The sequence below is a fragment of the Eschrichtius robustus genome, chromosome 9 (assembly GCF_028021215.1).
Source record: "Eschrichtius robustus isolate mEscRob2 chromosome 9, mEscRob2.pri, whole genome shotgun sequence".
Lineage (NCBI taxonomy): Eukaryota > Metazoa > Chordata > Mammalia > Artiodactyla > Eschrichtiidae > Eschrichtius > Eschrichtius robustus.
In genome coordinates, this window is record NC_090832.1 from 123,415,690 (window position 1) to 123,437,696 (window position 22,007).

The window sequence follows — 22,007 nt, forward strand, 5'->3', positions numbered from 1 at the left end:
GCTTTGTCTAAAATGGTAAACATTAATTATTAGCAAATAAAGCATTTCTTATATATATATATTTCTTATATTACATCTTGATATTTATTCTGAAGTACTTACCCCTGACCAATCTATTTCATAATAAAACCTTAGCCAAAGTAGCACAAACAGTTGTGAAGTTTTTGAAAAGTACATTGCAATAAAAAAGATAAGAATTTGTTTTTCTAACAATTCTCAGATATTGCATAGAACATAAACTGTGTATAAATCAGAATAGTGTTTATTTAATTTACTGAAAGTGTAATAAACGCTTGAATGAGTACATATAATACAATTATAATGATAGATCTTTAGACTGATATTGGCTATGTGGCACATTTCCATTGCACTAGTTTGCTCTCATTTGAACCTTGAAAAATCTATTCAGAGCAGGGGTATATTAGCAAGGTGTCAGCCCATATGCCCTTTCACTTCTATTCCTGTGTTTTAGCCTTCCTGCCTCTGCATAAATTAAGGGCAGACTTTACCTTTAGAATTGCAACTGGTTTCATAATATACACAATATTTCTGAAACCAATGCTTCTCATACCACCTGATTCTGAGTTGCCTTCCTACATCTACAGGATCTGCTACTGCCTTTCTAGTTAATTTCTCTGAGTTTGCGACCTTATGTACTCAGTGACAGCTGGAAAGTCATTCATGTTTATCCGGATTCTCATTCTTCTGTTCTTGTTTGGTCTGTTTGTTCGTGTCCTGGATGTGACTGAGGAACTCTGTGGACTGATGGTGCCATTTCCACATTGCTTTTACTAAATCATTAACAATAATAATGAATTTCTTTGCTTTTAAGACATTATTGATTTTAAGATATATCTTCAATGTAGAATATTTATGTTAAATATAGGCACAACTTTATTATGAACCGGCACTAATATACATTTATTCATTTTCAAAAAGCCACTTTGCTAGTGCCATAGCCTATGTCTTCTTTCACAATCTATGCCAGATTCATTATTTTGGAGGATTAATAAGTTATTTGGAAGGTTATCAAAGTATACTCTTAGCTTAATATATGAAGAATTGATTTGTGACGGACTACTACTTTGAGATATCATGTAGTATGTAAGCTCTTCTGCAGCAACCCCTCCCACCATTCAGATTGGAGAAATGAAGTTTCCATTTGGTGGGAGATTCTTCAAGAATTCAAACCTGAAAGATTCTTGATTCCTGAGATTAAAAGCCTACTGTATGACGGATGGAGAAGACTTCAAAGTAATTTTAAAGTGAGAAAATCTGATAGGTTGGTCTGAGCCCCTCTGCCTTCTGCCCTGGAATGTGGTCAACCATGCCAGTTGGCCTAGGATTGGGATTTCAGTACTAATATTGGGAAAGTCCTGGGCAAACTGGGACAGTTGGTCATCCTACCTATACCCATGCAGCTTTTTGCCTTTTGGAGGAGGCTGAGGGGTCAGGGAATGGTAAACAAACTGAAGTGAAGAGAATGAGGGTTTCTGTTACCCAAAGTAACAGAAGAAGTAGAGAAGAACAACTGGGGCAGAGAAGAACAATTAGATTTTTCCCATAAATTATTTTTTGGTGGAATTCAGAGTGTGGTTGTGTACCACACCCTATTTTGCCTTGAGTTCCAATATATGAAAGCCTGAGTTCCACCCTACGAGGGCTTGAAGAAAGTTGAGTTCCACCCTACGAGGGCTTGAAGAAAGCAAGAGAAGTAACAGGATGGCCTAATGACAGGGCGGTCAGTGGAAGAGAAAGCAAGCAAGCACCCTGCTGGCATAGAGATCAGAAATGTTAAAATGTTTCATTCCTACAGGTATAAGTGGTAGAACACAAAATATATGAGTGGGTTGATTAAAATATTGGTCAGGGTTCTCCAGAGAGACAGAACCAATAGAAGATCACAGACACACACACACACACACACACACACACACACACACACGCACACACACACACACAGATTTATTTTAAGAAATTGGCTCATGCGATTATGGGGGCTGATAAGTCTAAAATCTGTGCTGCAAGCCAGCAGGCTGGAAGTTCAGGTCAGAGTTGATGTTGCAGTCTTGAGTTCAAAATCTGCAGGCTGGAAACTCAGGTGGGGGATCTACGTTGCAGTCTTTTTTTTTAAAATTAATTTTTATTGGAGTACAGTTGATTTACAATGTTGTGTTAGTTTCTACTGTACAGCAAAGTGTACCAGTTATACATATGCATATATCCACTCTTTTTTAGATTATGTTCCCAAATAGGTCATTACAGAGTACTGAGTAGAGTTCCCTGTGCTATACAGTAGGTTCTTATTAGTTATCTGTTTTATGTACAGTAGTGTGTATATGTCAATCCCAATCTCCCAATTTATCCCTCCCTCATTTTTCCCCATGATAAGCATGTTTGTTTTCTGAATCTGTGACTCTATTTCTGTTCTGTAAGTAGGTTTGCTTATACCGTTTTTTTAGAGTCCACATATAAGCGATATCATATGATATTTGTATTTCTCTCTTACTTCACTCAGTATGACAATCTCTAGGTCCATCCATGTTGTTGCAAATGGCATTATTTAGTTCTTTTTTATGGCTGAGTAATATTCCATTGTATTTATGTACCATCAATGTTCATTGCAGCACAATTTACAATAGCCAGGACATGGAAGCAACCTTAGTGTCCACTGATGGAGGAATTGGTAAAGAAGATGTGGTATATATATATATGCTGCAATCTTGAGACAAAAATGTTTCTTCTCCAGGAAACCTCAAGTCTTCAACTGAATGGATGAGGTTGACACGTTATTTAGGGTCATCTGCTTTGCTCAAAGTCTGATTTAAGTGATAATCACATCTTAGAAATACTTTCACAGCAACATCTAGACCGGGGTTTGACTTAGCAACTAGGTACCATAGCTTAACCAATTGACACATGAAATTAATCATCCCAGGGAGCAAATTCAATGACTCAGTGAAGGGAAAATTAACTCTTTGAGATGCTTGAGGTATGGACCCCCAGCTAGGGTCTACCTGATGCAGAGTGCAACTGGGCTTCTGGAAATTACTCATACCAAGAAGCAGTACAGAGGGAAGATGGACACCCACGCAGTACCCAATGTGCCACCTGGTAGGACCAGCATTAAATATCACCCTCACTGAGAAAATAGACTACAAAAGTTCCAGGAGCTGGACCTGCAGTAGACTTGGGAAAGGACACCACAATCACCTATGATCTCCTCACAATGGACGCATGCTCAGTTTTTTAAGGGGCTCTTCCCCCTCCTTCCCTCTGTTTGAAAACAACCAGTAGGGCCAGGACTGGAGGAAGGAGAGAAAGTTTATGTGGTGCCTGTGATCAGCAAGATGGTTGAGAAAATAACACTGAGCTGGCTTTTCAAACCATTGGATGGAACTGAATTTACCTGAAAGTATCTAGGTGTTATTAATTAGTTAATTTAACATTTTTTGCTGCTGACAAAAATGGGGTCTTGAGAGTAAATTTCAGATACAGAGAATTTTAAAAGAAAAACAGCAAACCTCCATCTTTATACCCCTGGGTTTTGCTGATTTTCAATCATCATAAGTGAAATATTACACTTACATTGAATGCCTATTGCTGGAAGTTAAGCAGTTTATCTTGAAATTCAGCCAGAAGTCTTACCAACCTCTTCTAACTTTGAAAAGTCCTCTGCCAATTAGTAGTTTCCAAACTTGGCTGCATATTAGAATCACCTAGGGGTACTTTAAAAAACCTTCAAATGTTTAGTCTTCTCCACACCCCTCCACAAGTCTGATTTAGTTGGTCTGAGGCAGAATCTGCAGCCTTGGTACTTAAGAAAAAAAAGTCCAAGGGATTCTAATATACAGGAAAGCTTAAGACTACTGATAAAAATATGGTGATTTCTATTGCCTTTCATTGCACTGGCTAGTAAGTTGCAGGCTTCATGTTTTAGTTCAAGGATGAATCATGTAATTTTTGAAGATCTGTTATTAGGGATCTGAATTTAAAGTAAAATTCAACTGTGTGAGGCACTGCTAATGCAAATAACTCAAACGTGGTTTAAATTGAGTGAACAGATGACTTTTAACATATGGCTTTAAAAAAAATCATACAAGTGTAGAGAATATCAATTATTTATATGTTGCATCTCCCCTTTAATCCCATTGACAAGTTTCTTTTTATCTCACTTGATAGATACATCCAGATTAGAGAAATGTTGAAATGAGAAAAAATATGAGAGTTAAGGAAGTAGGATGATAGAAATAATGGTAATTATAATAACTACTTTGTGTATAGAGTATTTGTTATATGCTAACTTCATATACATTTTTGATATATTCCTCCCAACACACACTTTACATGTGAGAAAACTGAGGTTTAGAGAAGTCAAGCCATTTGCCCAAGGTCACTTAGCTGGTGAGAGGTGGACCTGGTTATCAAACCCAGGAGAGCCTGACACCAAAGTCTATTTCTTATTTGCCATACTTTACATCTTCCCATTTTTATGTTGAATAGCAAAATCACACATTACAGTCAAACCCTGAGATGGAGTAAGTCTTCTGTTATTGTTCTGAAAAGAAATCTTCCTGTGTCCACAGTGCTATGAAAGCAAGTCTAGAGAAAGGCAGTGAATGAGTTTTGCAAATGAAGTTCCCATTGATTAGCCTATAGATTATCTTGTAAGTGGTAAAACTTAATGTTGCTGAAGTCACTAGGTATTTCAAAGCTTCTGAGCAGAGTCCACCCTTAATCAAAACTCTGTCTTTTCTTCCTTTCCAGTTTGCATACTTAATTTCTTTTTCTTATCTAATTGCACTAGCAAGAACTTCCAGTATGATGCTGAATAGATGTGGTGAAAGAGGACATCCTTGCCTTCTTCTCAGTCTTAGGGAAAAAGTGTTCAATCTCTCATCAGTATGATTTTAGTTTAGGTTTTACATATATACTCTTTAAAGGGTTAATGACGTTCCTGTATGTATTTAGAGTTTTTTGCAATTTTTTTTAAAGAATCAAAACTGACAGGTTTTCAGAAACAGTTTATGAAAATGATATGTGAACAAGAATATATATTTTGCAGAGTGGTTGGATCATTTAATTTAATCTCCTGTGTACATCACTGTCTTTATTATGAGCTCTGGTAGAATAGCTCTGAGATTTCTCTGGTTAGTCTTTCAGACATTTGTAAGACTGCCTACCTTAAACACCTTCTATGCCAGCATGTGGCAAACAGTTTTGGATCTATGTTCCATGATAACAGCAGGCAATGCCTGAAGGGCCATTTCATTTACATACAGCATAGTTTATAGAGAAGCTCCTACTTCATGGGTGATTCTGAACATCTGAGCAGACAAAAAGGACTTTCATACTCTTCCTAGGGGAGCAGTACTAAATTAATGCAACATTAAGTCTAATGAAGTTAAAAGGTGAAAAAAACAAATTAGGGGACACTTTTCTATGAAACAGAGCAGATAAATTTCTAGCCTCCTTGCTCAGTTTTAAATGAATAAAATTCCACTTCCCCAAAACAGATATTCAGAAGGATTGCTTCATAATTATTCTTAGATGATAATTTGGGATAGTATGTATGTATGCATTGTTAAAGACTGAATGCTTTTTTCTGTTCCCCTCAAATTTGTATGTTAAAGTCCTAACCACCAATGTGATGGTATTTGGAGATAGGTCTTTGGAGGGTAATTACAGTTAGATGATGCCATGAGGGTGGGGTCCCGATCTGATGGCATTAGTGCCCTTTTAAGGAGAGACACCAGAGAACTCATTCAGTTTCTAGGAGCTCACAAAAAAGAGGTCATGTGAGCATGTGGTGAAATGGCTGCTGCCTACAGTTCAAGAGAAGAGGCTTCAGAATGAAAGCTACCTTGCCAGGACCTTAATCTTGGTCATCCTAGACTCCAGAACTGTCAGAAATAAATTTTTGTTGTTTTAACCACCCAATCTATGGTATTTTGTTATGGCAGCCTGTGTAGTCTGATGTATGCATATATTCCAAAATTTTTCTATTTTATTTTTTAATTGTAAGAGTAATATTTATCTGTCATAAACTATTGAAGAATACAGAAAGGTATACAGAAAAATTCAATAATTTCTCCTTCCTATTTTAATTCCATCTTTTGGTTATAACAAATATTAATTGTTCAGAACAGTCCTTGCTAACATTAATGGGCGTATAAATCACTCTGGGAACTTTGTTAAAATGAAGATTCATATTGAACAGATCCAGTGTAGAGATCTTTCCTTTCTAAAATAATCCCAAGATGCTGCTGATCTGAGGACCACATTTGAGTAGCAAGGATTTAAGTGTATTTTCCACAATTTCTCTGTGTTTATACAAACAAGTCAAAAGCATTTTAAACAGTGTTTTTCTCCTTAAAACAGAAGTGGTGATGGCATACATATTATTCTATAATTGACTTACTCAATTAACAAAATAAAATGGTTATCTTATAGGATAATACATGCAAATTTGACTCAATTTATAGGTATAGCATAAACATTGGAAACTGAAAACAAAACAAAAAACCCCTGCAAAACAAGTGTTTCCCTTGGCTCTTAGAATAATATCAAATAGAATAATTGAGTCAAAGGATGGCTGTGGATAGAGTTCACTAGACCACCCCTGTTGAAGACCTTGAGAAGCCTTAGTTTCAATATTGTGGTGGTGATTACTGTAATTAACCCTTTCTCACAAACAATGATCTGAGATTGTAAATAAATTTGCAGGTAAAACCAGGCCAAATAAAAAGCAAAGAAAACAAGTAGTTTAAAGTAAAAATATGATATAGTAAATGTATTTGATTTATTTTTTATGTATCATTTCAACTTGGTCTAGACAACGATTCAGACTTTATGGTAATACTTAACTATAAGCACTTAAAAATGTGGTAAGTTAAATGTAAATTTTTAAAGGAAAATCTTGGGTTTTGTATATTTAAATAACTAGTTTTTCACTTCCAATCTTCTAAAGCTTGTATGCCTATTCTAAATATGTTTATATTCTGTAGGCAACACGACAGAATGAAAGGATCAACTTTGGAGTTGAACAAATGGAATTTCATGTTTTAGTTTTCAACCGCTTACAAGCTTCAGTTTCCTGTTCCTGAGTTCCCTCCAAAGGTAAGATTATGATGGCAGTTACTGCCTTTTAGTATTGTTAAGAGTGCTACAAAATGATGTGAAATGCAAAACATAGCGACTGCCGTGTAATAGGCACTCCATAAATGAAATGATTATGCCTGCTACCCAGAAACTTTGAACTACTCTCTTGAAACTCATTTTGAATCCTAGGTGTAGTGCTTTTATCCTTTGACAGAGATATTGGCTTTTCAAACGTCAGAGGTACTTCTAAGAAATATCTGGTAAATAAGAGGGCAATTAAGGTAGGTGATACCTGAGGTTATCTTCTTTCTGAAACTAAAAATTATAATTGTAAAGTAGAAGCTCATTTTTGTGTTAGCGTATGTTGGAGGAGGTGATGGAGAGGACGTGACTGCAGGTTGATCCTCAAGTTGGACCCGGCTGATGGGAGGCTCCGCACCCCTCCTTTGTCCTTGCAATGTACATTCCTCCCACAGTTTCCACAGTGAGAGCCTTCTTCAAGGGCACAGCCTTGAGAGAGCCCTGTGTTGTTGAGACCATCTGGACAGTATACGTGACTGAACCCAGTTAAAGCCTCTATATAAACATTGAGATTCTGTCTGCGGGGTTCGGCGAGATCTACTCATTTTATGGCTGCAAAAACAAGGATCATAAGTAAGTTTTCTTGCTTATTAAACCTGCCACCTACCCATCTGGAAGTCTGCCTCTTTCTTCAGGCTCTCCTTGCCCTCTGTATACAGGGGCCAATTTGGGAACCAACCACGTTTTGAGCTAATTCTGTAAATAATGTGAATGGATTTCATAATTTTATTAAAAGAATATGACTTCTATAATTTTTTTGAAAAAATATCTGGTATCATTGAAGTAAGTGTAAGTTGGGCTCTATGAGCTCTCTTATAAATATGAAAAATAGTTTCACAGCTTTTTATTTTGTAATGTAATATATTTTAAAGTAAATTGTAGTTATCATGACATTTCACCTCTAAATACGTCATTGTGCCTCTTATAAAATTAAGGCCATATTTTTAGATGATAAAATAATATCACAGTTCACAAAATTAGTGACAGTTCCAACTAATACCCAGTCCATATTCAAATTTCCCTGGTTGGTCCCCCAAATGTTTTTCACAGGTGGTCTGTGCAAATCAGGATCCTACCCAGTGCCACACATCACATTGGTTGATATATCCCTTAAATCTATTTGACTCTCCAGTGATATCTTTACTTATGATGCTGAAATGTTGCATGGAGTGAATCAGTTGTCTTGTGAAATATCCTACATTTCAGATTTGCTCTGATTGTTCAGAGTGAGGAGTGTCATTTAGTTTGTTCCTCTCTGTCCTGTCTCTTTCATGTAGCCCAGAATAAAGTGTAAAGGCTTGATTAGTATTCAAGTGAAATATTTTTGGTGAGATTTGGTAATGTTACCTACTTTTAAAAAATCATTCTCATCTCTTCTTGTCCTTTTGGGTAAGATCAAGTGTAAAATCATTCTTAAACTGTCTTATTGAAATATTTGTAGGACACTTCACAGTGTTTTCTGACTTGTAAATTTGTAATTTTTATAGGTATTATCTCTAAAATATGGGCAAAAGAAAAAAATTCCATAACATATCAGGAAATTTCAGAATTCATCTCTAAAACCAGAACTCACTTCTAACTTCTTCCCTCCCTTATCCATCCTCCCTCCCTTCTTCCCTCCCTCCCCCGCTTCCTTCCTTCCTTCCTTCTTTCCTTCCCTCCTTCCAATTTCCTTTCAATGCTGAGGTTATAAATAGTCTCTTTTAAGAAAACTGCTACCCACGCACAGACTTTAGGCTATAGAACCAATCAATCCAGAAGTAAGTAATGAATAGGGAGATTTCTTGAGTTAAATTTATTTCAAATGCTTTCTTTTGTTATAGCGTTTGTATTAAATATAAAAATAAAAGTCAGTACTGCAGTGTATTTTCTATGTATGGTTGGGCCAAGCAGCCTGACATAGCACAAGAAAAAAATACATCATCTTCAAGGCAGGAGCCAGTTCTTGATCTGAGTCACCTTTGAAGTGGCTGGTGGCGTATAAAGTGTTCATATTTTTATTTTTAAGTATTTACCTCTGACCTCCAAGGATTTGATGGGATCAGAAACAGAAATACAGATGCCTCACATGAAAATCATTTTGGAAAGATATTCTGCCTAGCTCTTCAAATCCAAGATGTTTGGACTTTGTATAAACTAAAGAGAGGCATTGTGTTGGAATCAATTCAAGCCTACATATCATGGAATAGATATCTCATCCAACTGAAAAATGAGTATTTAAAATTTTTTTTGAAGTACTATATATATACAAAGAGAAAGCACAGAAAGCATGAGTGTACAACTTGGTGAATTATCACCAAACAAACACTTATGCATAATTAGCACACAGAATACAAAACAAAATATTATCTACACCTCAGAAGATCCCATTGTACCCCCTTCTAGTCTCTACTCCCCAAGGAAAATCACTGTTTTAACTTCTAACACCACAGATTAGTTTTTACTATTATTTGAAACCTTTATTGAAAGAATGATACATAACGAAAATTTTTGTGCCTGGCTTTTAAAATTAGTGTAGATGTTTTAATATTAATTTTTGCTTTTATAGGTATGCTGTGTAGGGTCATGGAATGAACATATTTAAATTGGGGAAACTGGAAGGCGGATCTTGAGTCTGCCATTTACTAACTGTATTAGCCTTCAGTAAGGTACTTAACCCTTCTGGACCCTGTTTCTTCACCTCTAAAATGGAAGTGGTAATACTTTCTTAAAAGACTGCTGGGAGGATTAAATGAGATACTATGTGTAAAGTACCTGGAAAAATAGTAGAAGCTTAATAATCGCTAGTCTCTTCACCCCACCGTTCTTCAGCCTCCCACCTTTTCTATGTAAATGTACTAGTGGAAAAAAAAAAACCAAACCACAAAGCTATTATTCCACTTGAAACCTAAAAAAGATTTCGTCATGGACGATCCATGTGTTGTTTAAAGGAACACAAAAATCTTTGCTAGAATTTTTTAAATGATCATAGTTTTATTCCTTCCTTTAAATTTCAGCAAATTAAATATATTGCCGTTCTACTGAAATAAATTGGGAAGACTTCAGATTTTACCAGATGTCCAAGGAAATGTCAAATGACCTATGATTTGTGCTAATGACAGGAAGTTATAAAGCAGGGAGATTGGATGTAAAACCCCACCTCCTGGAGGTGATTTCTTTCCTCTCTCCTCCCCAATTGGCTAATGATGGATTCTCAGACATTATTTCAGTCTTAAATTTAGTGGAGTAAGTGTTACTCTCTGAGATGTCAGTGTATTAAAAACTAGGATATAATTATATTTAATGTGAACACTATTTATTATTGTGTTCTTACTAAAAATTAATGCTTGAAAATGATCAAATGAGATAACTTTATCTTATTTGAAATTTCAGGGATTTTATATATGTTCTGAAAAATAAGCCTTTTTGAAGAAAAACTGAGTTTAGTTATGGAGGGCAAATTGACATGATTTTCAGAGAAGCCTAAAAATTACTTCTTTTCCTGGAAGAAAATGATAAATATAATGTAATTTAAAATAACAAACAATATGAATTAATTACTCCCATAACTGGAGAGGCATCTTAGTATTTTTGCTCTATTTTAACTTCAAATAAGTATAATTATAAGTAGTTTTGTCTCTGCACAAAGTAGGAAGTACATCAATGGGTGTTTTTCCTTACTCCTTTTTATTGTGAGGCTCAAAAGATAGTGGACATTAAAGCTCTTTTCTATACTAATATAAGATGAAAACATTTAGAAATACTTAGTTTTTATGTAAGCATGATTTATTAGTATTTTAGGCAGAGCATGAATATCTGTCTATACCAATCAATGTCCAAAGATTTCTATTCTTTATTCATAAAAAGTTAATTCAGCATGCTGTAAGTCTTTTCAGCAACTTGATCTACCTGCCTAGTCTAACTGTTCATAGCTCTAACCTAAACCACTCACTTAGAAAATTGAAATTAAAAAGTCAGTCAGGGCCTCTGCAGAAGCTGGATGGCTCAGAACCTGAGCAGTAGACTGGAGCTCTGTTTCCTTTCTCTATTACCAAACAACCAGTCATTATATTGAAAAGGAGCACCAAGAAACATGTGTTATTCTTCTCAAACATAGATGGCGCTACTGACCCACCATCACAGAGACTGTTCAGTTTTCACCACTGGTTGTGGACAAACATCAATCTATGTCTGGTCACCAGATAGTTTCTATTTTTGGAGAGCTAACTGAGGTTAAGGGTGGGCTGAGGTTCTTAGCAAGGATCTGTTATTGTTGTGTGTAACTAACTGTGCTAATACTTAGAAACAGTAACACACTGGTTGACTGGACTTTTCATGTTCCAGTGATTAATCGGTAGATATTGTAAGTGAAAACAAAGGATATTGATCTAGATGCTTTTTATTTAGTTAATTGTTTGTGAGACGCTGAGTACTTTATTGCATCTCCTTTGCATCTGTTTTCTCAATTTGAATGGGAGGGAAGGAACCCACACTTATCCACCATCTAGTGTATGCCAGTCACTGGGCTGTTTATAAATATTTAATCCCCTCATCCTATGGGGAAGGGCTTCTTATCTTTATTTCAAACATAACGATGAAGGTCAGAGATACTCTATGGCCTGAGATCTTCACCAAAGTGGTGGTGTTCAAACCTAGCTCTACATGACTTAAGATCTGACTTCAAATGTTCTTTTTATTTAAACCAGTCCTGGTATTAATTAATAATACCAGTCCTGGTATTAATTAATAATATTAATCTTATAATATAGCCTTAATACAAACTTTATACTAACACTGGCTTATTGGTGCCATGGGGCAAGGTAAATAACCTTTGGAAGGATAAAATACATCAGAAGCTCTTTTAAAGAACTTCACAGAGCTAAGTCGCCAGATTAACCAATGATCTCTTTTCTTCTGTACAGAATACAGTGACTTGTATAAGTGAGGGTTTAGAAATACATAAAATATATCCCCAGTTGTTTATATTATCTCGTTCAAGCCCAACAACTAGAATTGTGATTTTTAAAACTTATGCATAGACATTCACAATTTTATTAAGAATTTTAAGAAGCTGGATACTTTTACGTCCATGGTAATCATAGGAGATATATATTTCTTTTGGGTGGAAAAGTTTATCAAAAATTGGCTACTTTTGATGACTCGACAAGAAACTTTACTATATCATTTATACTGACTGCTTCTCAAAAATATTAGGACCACCGTCTTCAGAGACAGGAGGAAACAAATTGCTACAAATTATTTCAAAATTTGAAAATATCTAGAAATGCCTAGCAAGGTTCTCTCTCATATACCCTGTCTAACCTGATTACATCAGAAATGCGTAATCTCTCGAAGACCATGTTAGCGGGATATCACAGAGCATCAGGCTTTTTTTTTCTGTGCAAATTTTCTAAATAAGAAAGATACCTTTTGATTGTATTCTGTAACTTGATTATACTGTTCCTAAATCTCTATAATTTAGTTAGAGTATAAAGTCTTCTCAAGTCTTTGTATTTCAGCTGCTTGTCATTATGATTTGGTAAAGAAATTCCAGGAGAGAATCAGTTGTGACCCTTAGGAAGAAGGATACTCACCCAACAAAGACATCAACAGAGGAGCAACATCAGAGGCCAGTGATTCAAGGCATGGAGTCCTGAAGACTTTGGGGCCAAGAAAAATTCGAACGTTGGGATATCCTTCAAGAGGTCAAGAACAAACAGGAAGTGGTCACCATGAGTCATAAGTTTCAAGTGAATCTAGGAGATTTGATTTAAGCCGGCACAGGGCTGGCAATTTGTAGATGGCTCTAGACCGAGAATTTGATTGCAATCTTGACAGCTAGAAATGGAAAGGCAGATAAAATGCAGGGCCTCAGACACGGAGAGAGGGTTGTAGGAATGGAATGCCCAGCTAATGGAAGAACTGGCTCTAAGGAGACTTGGTAATTGGGTAGAATGTTGAAAAAGAATCTCAGAACTCAGATTACGTAGCTGGGGGGTGGGGAGCGGAGTTCCAGATACTATCCATTTTGTATTACCCTTGTCTTTCTTCCTGTGGCATATACCCTTCTACTTACACACAGGCTCTCAAAAATTTTGCTTTCATAGGCACTTTGTATATATATTTATTTTCCTCTCTCTCCCACTTTAGCAGTTTCGCCCTCTTTCTTGCATGTTCTTAAAGCATTCAGAAATTCAAACATAATCCAAGATCTTTCTGTATAATCAAAAAAGCAAAAAATTTCTTTCATCAGGAGTCTGCTTCCAGATTCCATCACATTTTAATGTTTTCCTTAGTAGGCTCAACAAACAAACAACAATAACAAAAAACCCAACCTCTCAAGACTTCGCTTAAATTTCCAGTCTTGACTTCTCGATTCTTCATTCACTTTCCAGTGGTCTGGTTTTCATCTCCATTCCCCTCTAAAATTGTTGCTTCATGACTTCCATGTTATCAAATCAAAGGATACTTCTCTGTCCTCATTTCCCTGTGTTTCTTAGTATTCAACACAGATCACCACTCACTTTACATTGAAATAATTTTTTTTCTTGGATTCCAGAACACCATATTCTCTTGGTTATCCACATAAGGAATAATTTGACTTTGGAACAAGAAAAGAGATCACCGGATATCTTTTTAATGCCATGCTGCAGTCTAGAGGGATTGTCTGATTGTATGGGGATTCTGAGCCTTGCCTTTGCTCTGTTTTACAACTGGGAATTATAGATAACTGAAAGCAATGGAAATAATTCTTGTCTACAGACATGAAAATAAATTTTATCTGGTGGGGGAAATAATTCTTACCCTCTCCCCTTCCTACTAATAAACCCAGTTTGGGGGTCCATTTATAAATTTATTTTATTATTTCTTTAATCCATATAAGCTTGTGATTCTTTGACTTCTCCTTTGAATTTGTTGTGACATCTGTCTGGTTCCCTTAATTACTGAGATAAAGTTTTGACACATATGTATTTCATGTCTATATGAGAGTTATGGTTTTTACTTCCAAAAAAAGTATCCTTTAACACCACTTTTCCTTGATCTGACTGGCTACTGTCTCTCAGTCTCATTGGTTGGCTTCTACTTTTTTCTACAGATGATTAGCTTTTGCTCTATTTTCCCAATAAGTAATATAATTTGGGCAACCTCAGTTTTCAGTGATATCTCTATGCTGATTACTTCCAAATATTTATCTGTTGCTTTAACCTTTCACCTGAGATCCAGAATCATATATCCAATTCCTTACTGGAGAGCTAGGTTTTATTGATAGTGAGTGTTTTGCAAGAAAATGAAATGGACTTCTTCATTACTGCTCTCCTTCCATCCACAGAGAAAAACAACAACAATAATAAGCAAACCATCAAAAAACAAACTTGTTCCTCTCCCAGGTTTCCTCATTTCAATAAATGTTAATGCCATCTAGCCAATTGCTCAAACAAGAAACTCAAAACTCCACGTTATTTTATCCATCAATAATCTTTGTTTCTTCTACCCTAAAGTATCGCAAACTGGTTACTTGTCTTAATTTTTACCGTCACCATCACATCACCTCTTGCCTAGAACATCATAAGGGCTGTCTGATTTGTCTTGCTCACTATTTCCATTCTTGCCCTTCTGTATTCCATTTGCTACAAAGCAGCCAGACTGATCTCTTTAAACATAAATCAGATTATTTCACTTTAACACTTAAGACCCTTTAATAGCTTCCAATTTCATTTGGAAGAAAATTCAAATTCCTTACTATGGCTTACATAATTCTCTATCTCCCCAAATCATTTCTCTTACTAATTGCTGTCTCACTTACTATGCTCCAGCTATGGAGGACTTATTCCTTTTCCTTGAATAATCACAAACCTTTCCTGTTTCTAGGACTTTACACTTACTTTCCTCTATGTAGAACATACTCTGACTTTTCATAAGCTTGACTCTTTCCTGTTTGAATCTGAAGAAAAGTATTTTCAGATTTCAAATCACCTTCCTCAAAGAGTTCTCATCTTACCCTGCCTAAAGTAGCCTCACCCCCCCCCCCTTATTTTCTGTCTCACCACTTAGCCTTTCTCCTTCACATTTACCACAAACCACAATATCTTTCTTTGAATTTTTAAAACTGCTTTTATGTGTTTATATCTGCCCAGCTCTGCCTTCTCCACTTCCCCTTTCCTCTACAGAATACAATACACCTGGGAGGCAAATACCTTGCCTGCCCTTTTCATCCTCTTATTCCCAGAATCCAGGATAAACCCTGGATCATAAAAGACACTTACAATGTTTTTTAAAACATGAATGAATTGATGAAGTATTAATCTTATACTTCTGAAATAATATTTTATCAATATCTACCTCAATCTCTCTACTACAGAAGGTGAAGTGCAACTTGTGATATAACTTTTACTCATTCCTGTCTTCCTAGGACTGGTATCATGCCTGGTGCATAGTAGGCACTCAATAAATATTTCTTAAATACGTGAATGAATGGAGTAAGTAATATAATCCCAAGGTCAGAACAGATTCTTAGCTGCCACTTTCCTGCCATAGGCCAGCTTATAGCTCCAGTATTTGAGGCCGAATGCGTGCCAAGTCTGGCACAGGACGGAGTCTGGAGATGAAGGATGATTAGACTTGGGTAAGAGTTAAGGGAGCAGGCAGGAAACAGGCAGACCATTGAACTACTTTTAGTCTCTAGGTCATTTATTTTGGTGACTAGTTTTTGACTCAGACTCAATTTATGGGATGTCAAAGTCTATACGTCTATAACATTATGGTTCATTTATTTTCTTCTCAATAAATAGCCTTATCCATTTGATTATGGAACACATTTTATCTTATGCATGCTCTCTCTCCAACCAGAAACTGTCCTGACAGAGGGAAAACTTTGCTTTTGTTGGCTGTCTGATAACCATATTCATAAGTTTTATTTGAGTTTATTTTAGTAGTTGCAGGAGTTGAATTACACTGCCTAAATCAAGATAACTTTTTCTCAACTCCAAACATTGAAAAACCCCCAATTAAAATTTTAATACAATCTCACATTTCTTGGAAAGCTTAACAGAACCTGTATTAATAGTAAGAGAGATTTGAAATATATTTGAATATTTTTCTGGAAATTATGTATACATACATAAATTATTAGTAGGAAAACTAGACAAGGCTCATTTTTATTGCATTAGTATTTCTTAAAGAACACCAAAGTGAAATATCTAAAACAAACTCCAAATGGAGCAGAAATCAGAGGAGGTAGCACATAATTGCTTTTATTTAGAACAGAAATCTTGAATGGGGAGTTTTTTTCATTTTTTTTTAAGCAAGTAGAAAATTATTTCTAATGGAACCAGTGCAACGTAGACTTACACAAATCTATTATGTGAATAATGTCTTATTTCAATTAATTCTGATTGTGATGTTTTAGGATCAATTTAGCCTGCTAGGAAATCTTGAATCTGGATAATTTTTAAATATAAGTACTGATGATTAAAAAAAGAGTTTAGCAGCCAATTAAGCCGACTGTGTTCTTTTCCCCATGGGAAAAGTGCGCAATGGCTGCAAACAGCGGCCTCCTTGGTAGTGTACCAGCCTGTTGCCTGTATGGGTTGCCCTAAGGGACCTTGGAGACAGCTCTTTCCAGTGGACATTAATGACCGGCATGCTGTCCCCAGTCTAGGCTTCAGACAGGTATGCGCGGTGCCTTTGGAAAGCCCAGGGCACAGTGGCCGGGGTCCACATTGGCCAAGTCATGATGTCCATCCGCATCAAGCTGCAGAACACGGAGCATGTGATTGAGACCCTCCGCAGGGCCAAGTTCAAGTTCCCTGGCCGCCAGAAGATCCACATCTCCAAGAAGTGGGGATTTACTAAGTTTAATGCAGACGAATTTGAAAACATGGTGGCAGAAAAGCGGCTCATCCCTGATGGCTGTGGGGTCGAATACACCCCAAATCGTGGCCCTCTGGACACATGGCGGGCCCTGCGCTCGTGAGAGCCTTGGCGCTGTCCCCTCCTTACTCATGCCCACCAATAAATCCTACTTTCCTGTCAAAAAAAAAAAAAAAAAAAAAAAAGAGTCTATTTTACTTAGAGCGAAAGAAGATTCAGCTTTGATGGTGACTGTTCATTAATGTGGGAGTAGAAGAACTGCTCTAAACTCAGATAAGACTTAATTCCTTAAAACTATCCATAATTTAGGAATAACCCCTTGCTAGAAAGTGACATAGTATATAAATATATAACATTTAAATGTACAAATTAAGTACGAATTTAATCATCTCAATAACTATCAGGTCCAACGAAGAATAATTTAGGGAGAATTTGGGTTAATGGAAAGGATCTCAAACAAAGAATGAGAACTCTGCATTCCAGTTCTAGGTCTGACCTGAATTTATTTTATTCTAGGACAAGTAAATTTATCCCAGTGAACTAGAAATCGTCATCTGTAAAATAAGGGGATAAGACATATTATGTTTCTATGTTTATAGTTAAAGCTCAGCCCTTCATTGAACAATAGGGTATAAGGAGTTATGATCAAGCCTTAACTTATCCACTACTGTACTTAAAGTCTATATTCACAGAGAGAAATAAAAAATCAAAGAATCTAGTCTAAGGGTCTTTTTATATATCACACTTCTTGAGAAATACCTAAACGATTATTTTTGCCTTTCTGCATCACTTTTGATTTCCTGATCCAAGTGGATCTGTTGGCTATGATCAGTTCTTGGATTCCTTATTCTTAAAGAAAATAAGGTCAAAGGAAAGAATAGTCTCGATCTAGAAACTCTTCTCACTCACTGTCTCCTTGGGATTGTTTTTTTAATACATTACCTCATCTGCTCTGTTACCTACCTGAGGTTTTGAATAAAATTTTAAAATTAATTATAAGCATTTTTCATGCATATATACTCTTTACAGAATATTGGAACATATATGGCTATGAGTATAGAGAATATAACTAAATATAACAATAGTCATTGTCTATTTGGAAAAATTGTAACCTATGCTAATGTCATTTATTCCTTCTTTGGAGATAAAGAGTAATTCAGCTGATCTAATAGTCTTGTGAAGTAGGTAAGAAATGTTTCCTCCTGCCTGCACACATATGAAAATAAAAATAACAAAAAAGTAAATAAATTACCTAAGATATCTAAATGAGTAAATGGAAAGCTAGGAAATAAACATTATAGCTGGGATTAAGATAAAAATACTGAGACAGTATATTAAATTACAGCTTAACTAGTTTTAAATCATTGAAACCTTGAATTCATTATGCATTGTGCAGTATATAAAGTGATTCATAAAAATACATCAAGAAAATTTATGTCCTATCTTTTAAAATTAATCCAGACCACCATTAAGTTTGGTTAGTAATGAATTTTGAAAAGAGAGAGTTTAGAGCAGACACCTCTTATTGTTAAGTTTTTCTGTTAAGCAGAGTGAACCAGAAACATCATGGTCCAGTGTGCCCACAGCAAATATTTACAATTTTAACAAAGTCATGTAGCTTTTTCTAAATTCCTGTCAGAGAAACCATTTTCACTGCACTGGGAAATTTTCTTTTTTCCAGTTTCATGCTCTAGGAATGACAACTGTTATGGTTGGAATGTTTGTGTCTCTTCAAAATTCATATTTTGAAAAATTTTAATGCCCAATATGATGATGTTGGGAGGTGGGGCCTTTGGGAGGTAATTAGGTCATGAGGGTGGAGCCCTCATGAAGGGAATTAGTGCTCTTATAAGAAGAGACAGGAGAGAGCTTTCTCCTCTGTCTCTCTGTCTCTCTCTGGCATGTGAGGACACAATGAGAAGCCAGTCATTTGCAAACCAGGAAGAGTACTCTTACATGATGCTGGATTGAGCACCTTGATCTTGGACTTTCCAGTCTCCAGAACTTTGAGAAATAAATGTTTGTTGTTTTAAGACTCACAGACACAGAAAACAAACTTATGGTTATCAAAGGGGAAAGGAGGGGGGAAGGGGAAGGGATAAATTAGAATTTGGGAGTAATACATACACACTACTGTATATAAAATAGATAAACAACAAGGACCTGCTGTATAACACAGGGAACTATACTCAATATTTTGTAATAACCTATATGGGAAAAGAATCAGAAAAATATAACAATCACTTTACTGTATACCTGAAACTAACATAACATTGTAAATTAACTATACTTCAACAACAACAAAATTTAAATATTTGTTGTTTAAGCCACCCTATCTTTGGTATCCTGTCATAGCACCCTGAACTGACTAGGACAACAAATTATCGAAATTATTCTATAATTATAGAACTTGCTGACAGCACCTCATTGTACCAAAATCTATGCTCAGTTACTAAGTTTTAGAAATGCATCCATTTATTCAATCCTACAACTACTTACACCTGGAAGTAGCCTTGAAGTAGCTTGGTTCTCTTGATCTTCGGTCATGTATTCATTTTGACATTATCCAAAGTTTTTCCCAACTGGTATATCTTTATCTATTCCTGCATCAACCGCTTTATGGGCAATGATCTTGCCTAGCCTGTGAACAGTGCCTTTTATCACCTTACAATAAGTGGATTTGCTCACCTTTCATTTTGTGGTGGTCAGGCCAGGTAGACCATGATGCAGTGGAAACTTCAGGCCAACAGGAGCCAATGAACACACAGTATAAGGGCACCTGAATAATTGGGCAACCACAAAACAGTAAAAAATGATTATTTCAGGGAAATAGTCTAGTTGAACTGTTAAGCTTGACTTTACTGTAACAGAATCATTTGAAATGTAATTGTGGTTCCAGGTACTCCCTTTGATATATACTTTCAGAATACAGCCATTTGTAATTTTTGCTTTAAAATTTTATAGTCTTTTCAAATTAGGTTATGTAACTATCTATCTTAATTTACTTTTAGATTGAATTGTTAAGGTGAATAATTTTATTTTGATTTGAACGTGCCCAGAAAGCATATTTTTGGTGTGAAATATCAAAGTATGTTTTTCTTCCTTACATGAAAATAGCTTGCAGATTTGTTTGACATTTGACATAAAGTGATTTCTATAGTTTGAGGCACAAGTGAACTTCAATTTTAACCTTGTAATGATTATACATGTTTATGGAAAATGAGTTGAAATGTAGAACTGCAATCATTGTCTGCATTTCCAGGCTTTGCCAGGCCTAAATGCCTTTTTATTTAGAGAATTTTCCATGCCTTTAGGTTACTAAGCATCAAAATAATGTAAACGGGTACATTTTTATTTGGTTGACTCTGTAGCCAAGAAGGCAGTGACTAGGAGCTTTTTTCACCATATCATATTTTTCATGGGCTTTGCCTATGGATCTTGGAATACAATGGTGGCATATCAGGAAAAGGGGAATAAACCATTCTAAAAAATGGCCTGGCTTAGGGCTCATGCTCAGAAGGGAGGTCAGCAAGCAAAGTTAAAGTATTTGAGAACACAGTGTTCATAATTAAAAGGCCCTGCCTGGTGGTTGGGTGCCTAGCAGCAAATGATACCCTTATAATTAGGCTGGTGGTACTCTCTTGAGTCCAAGGGGAACTCAAACAGTTTTAAATAAAACTCAGCCAGTATCCAATAGGACTGGGACAGGACCTAACTCCCAAAGGAGAGGGAGCTGGCTAGAGCCAGGCAGGCTTGCAGGATCTTGGCCAAACTGGCTAGATTTTAGGATTGTGGTCCCAGAGATATTTGGAACACAAAGTAGGAAGAGTGGCAAAACCCAAATATACAGAATTTGCACAGATGGAGGAGACACAAACAAAGGCTGTGTTTTAGTGATTCAGTTATGGGGATCCCAACTAACTCTAGGCCCCACTGATTACTTGCGAGATGGTCTCTCAGTGTCATTGGCTTAAGGACCAGGGAGGCTGGAACCTATGGTTGAGGATCCTCAGTGACTAGTGGTGAATAAGCAGAAATAGAATCACATGAGGAATCTAGAACAAATATTTTTCCCTCAGTCAATGCACTGGTTTTACAGTTTTCCTTTTCATTGGTCTGATTAATTGGCTCAATTAATCTTATACTTTAGGATTATATGGACGTAATCTAAATACATAGTATTTTCTTCTTCTGTGTGACCTTGAGCCCTTACAAGCTGAATTCTGAACCATTTTTCATCTGATGTACTTAGAGCTATACAGTAGAGTCTGTTTGATATTATGCAAATTTTTAAATATTGGGGTCATGGCCAAACTAATTTCAAGTAAAAGTTTTGGAATTTTTAATTAAAGTATAAAGTACCACCAGGAAAGGTTGCACATTATCAGTGTGCAACTCATCAATGCTGACAAACTGGACATGCCCAGATCAAGGAAGAGACTATTACCGGCACCCCAGAAGCCTCTTTAGTTCCTTCTACTTACTAACTCCCAAAGAATGACAGCTCTCTTGGTAATAGATAAGTTCTGTATGTTTCTGTACTTTATGTGAAATGAATCATAGAATATGTATTCTTTCATGTCTGGTTTGTTTGCCTCAGTATTATGCTTGTGAGATTCCTCAATGTTGCTGTTAGTCATAGATCATTAATTATCTTGGCTAATGCTGTATTCCATTGTATAAACATATCTTAATTCCTTTTAGTGCTTCTATTGGTGAACATTTAGGTAGCGTCTTCTGTTGGTGCTGTTATGTATAGTGGTGTTATGTATAGTGTTGCTATGAATATTCTAGTAATGTCTTTTGGTAAACATATGTACACATTTCCGTGGATATTATAGAGTGGAATTGGTGCGTCATGTATCAGTGGAACTTAATGTTTTCTAAAGTTTGTAATTTTATTAATTAGCCAATCCCAAAGATTTTTCTGTCACCATAAGCATATCACAGATCTGTCCTTTCCTTGCTTTACCTGG

At 36.0% G+C, this 22,007-nt stretch overlaps 1 long non-coding RNA gene and 1 other non-coding gene across 3 annotated transcripts in view; both read left to right on the forward strand.

Annotated features, from left to right (window-relative positions):
* The window catches only part of LOC137769466 (uncharacterized), a 107,142-nt gene that overhangs the window by 10,174 nt on the left and 74,961 nt on the right, over nucleotides 1-22,007 (forward strand). For both annotated transcript variants that reach the window (XR_011074976.1, XR_011074977.1), the window contains exon 2: nucleotides 7,008-7,119. This is a non-coding gene — a long non-coding RNA (uncharacterized lncRNA). The remainder of the gene's footprint in view (nucleotides 1-7,007; nucleotides 7,120-22,007) is intronic.
* LOC137769766 (small nucleolar RNA SNORA70) lies at nucleotides 16,644-16,775 on the forward strand. Its single transcript, XR_011075078.1, has one exon. It is a non-coding gene; the product is annotated as a small nucleolar RNA SNORA70 (small nucleolar RNA).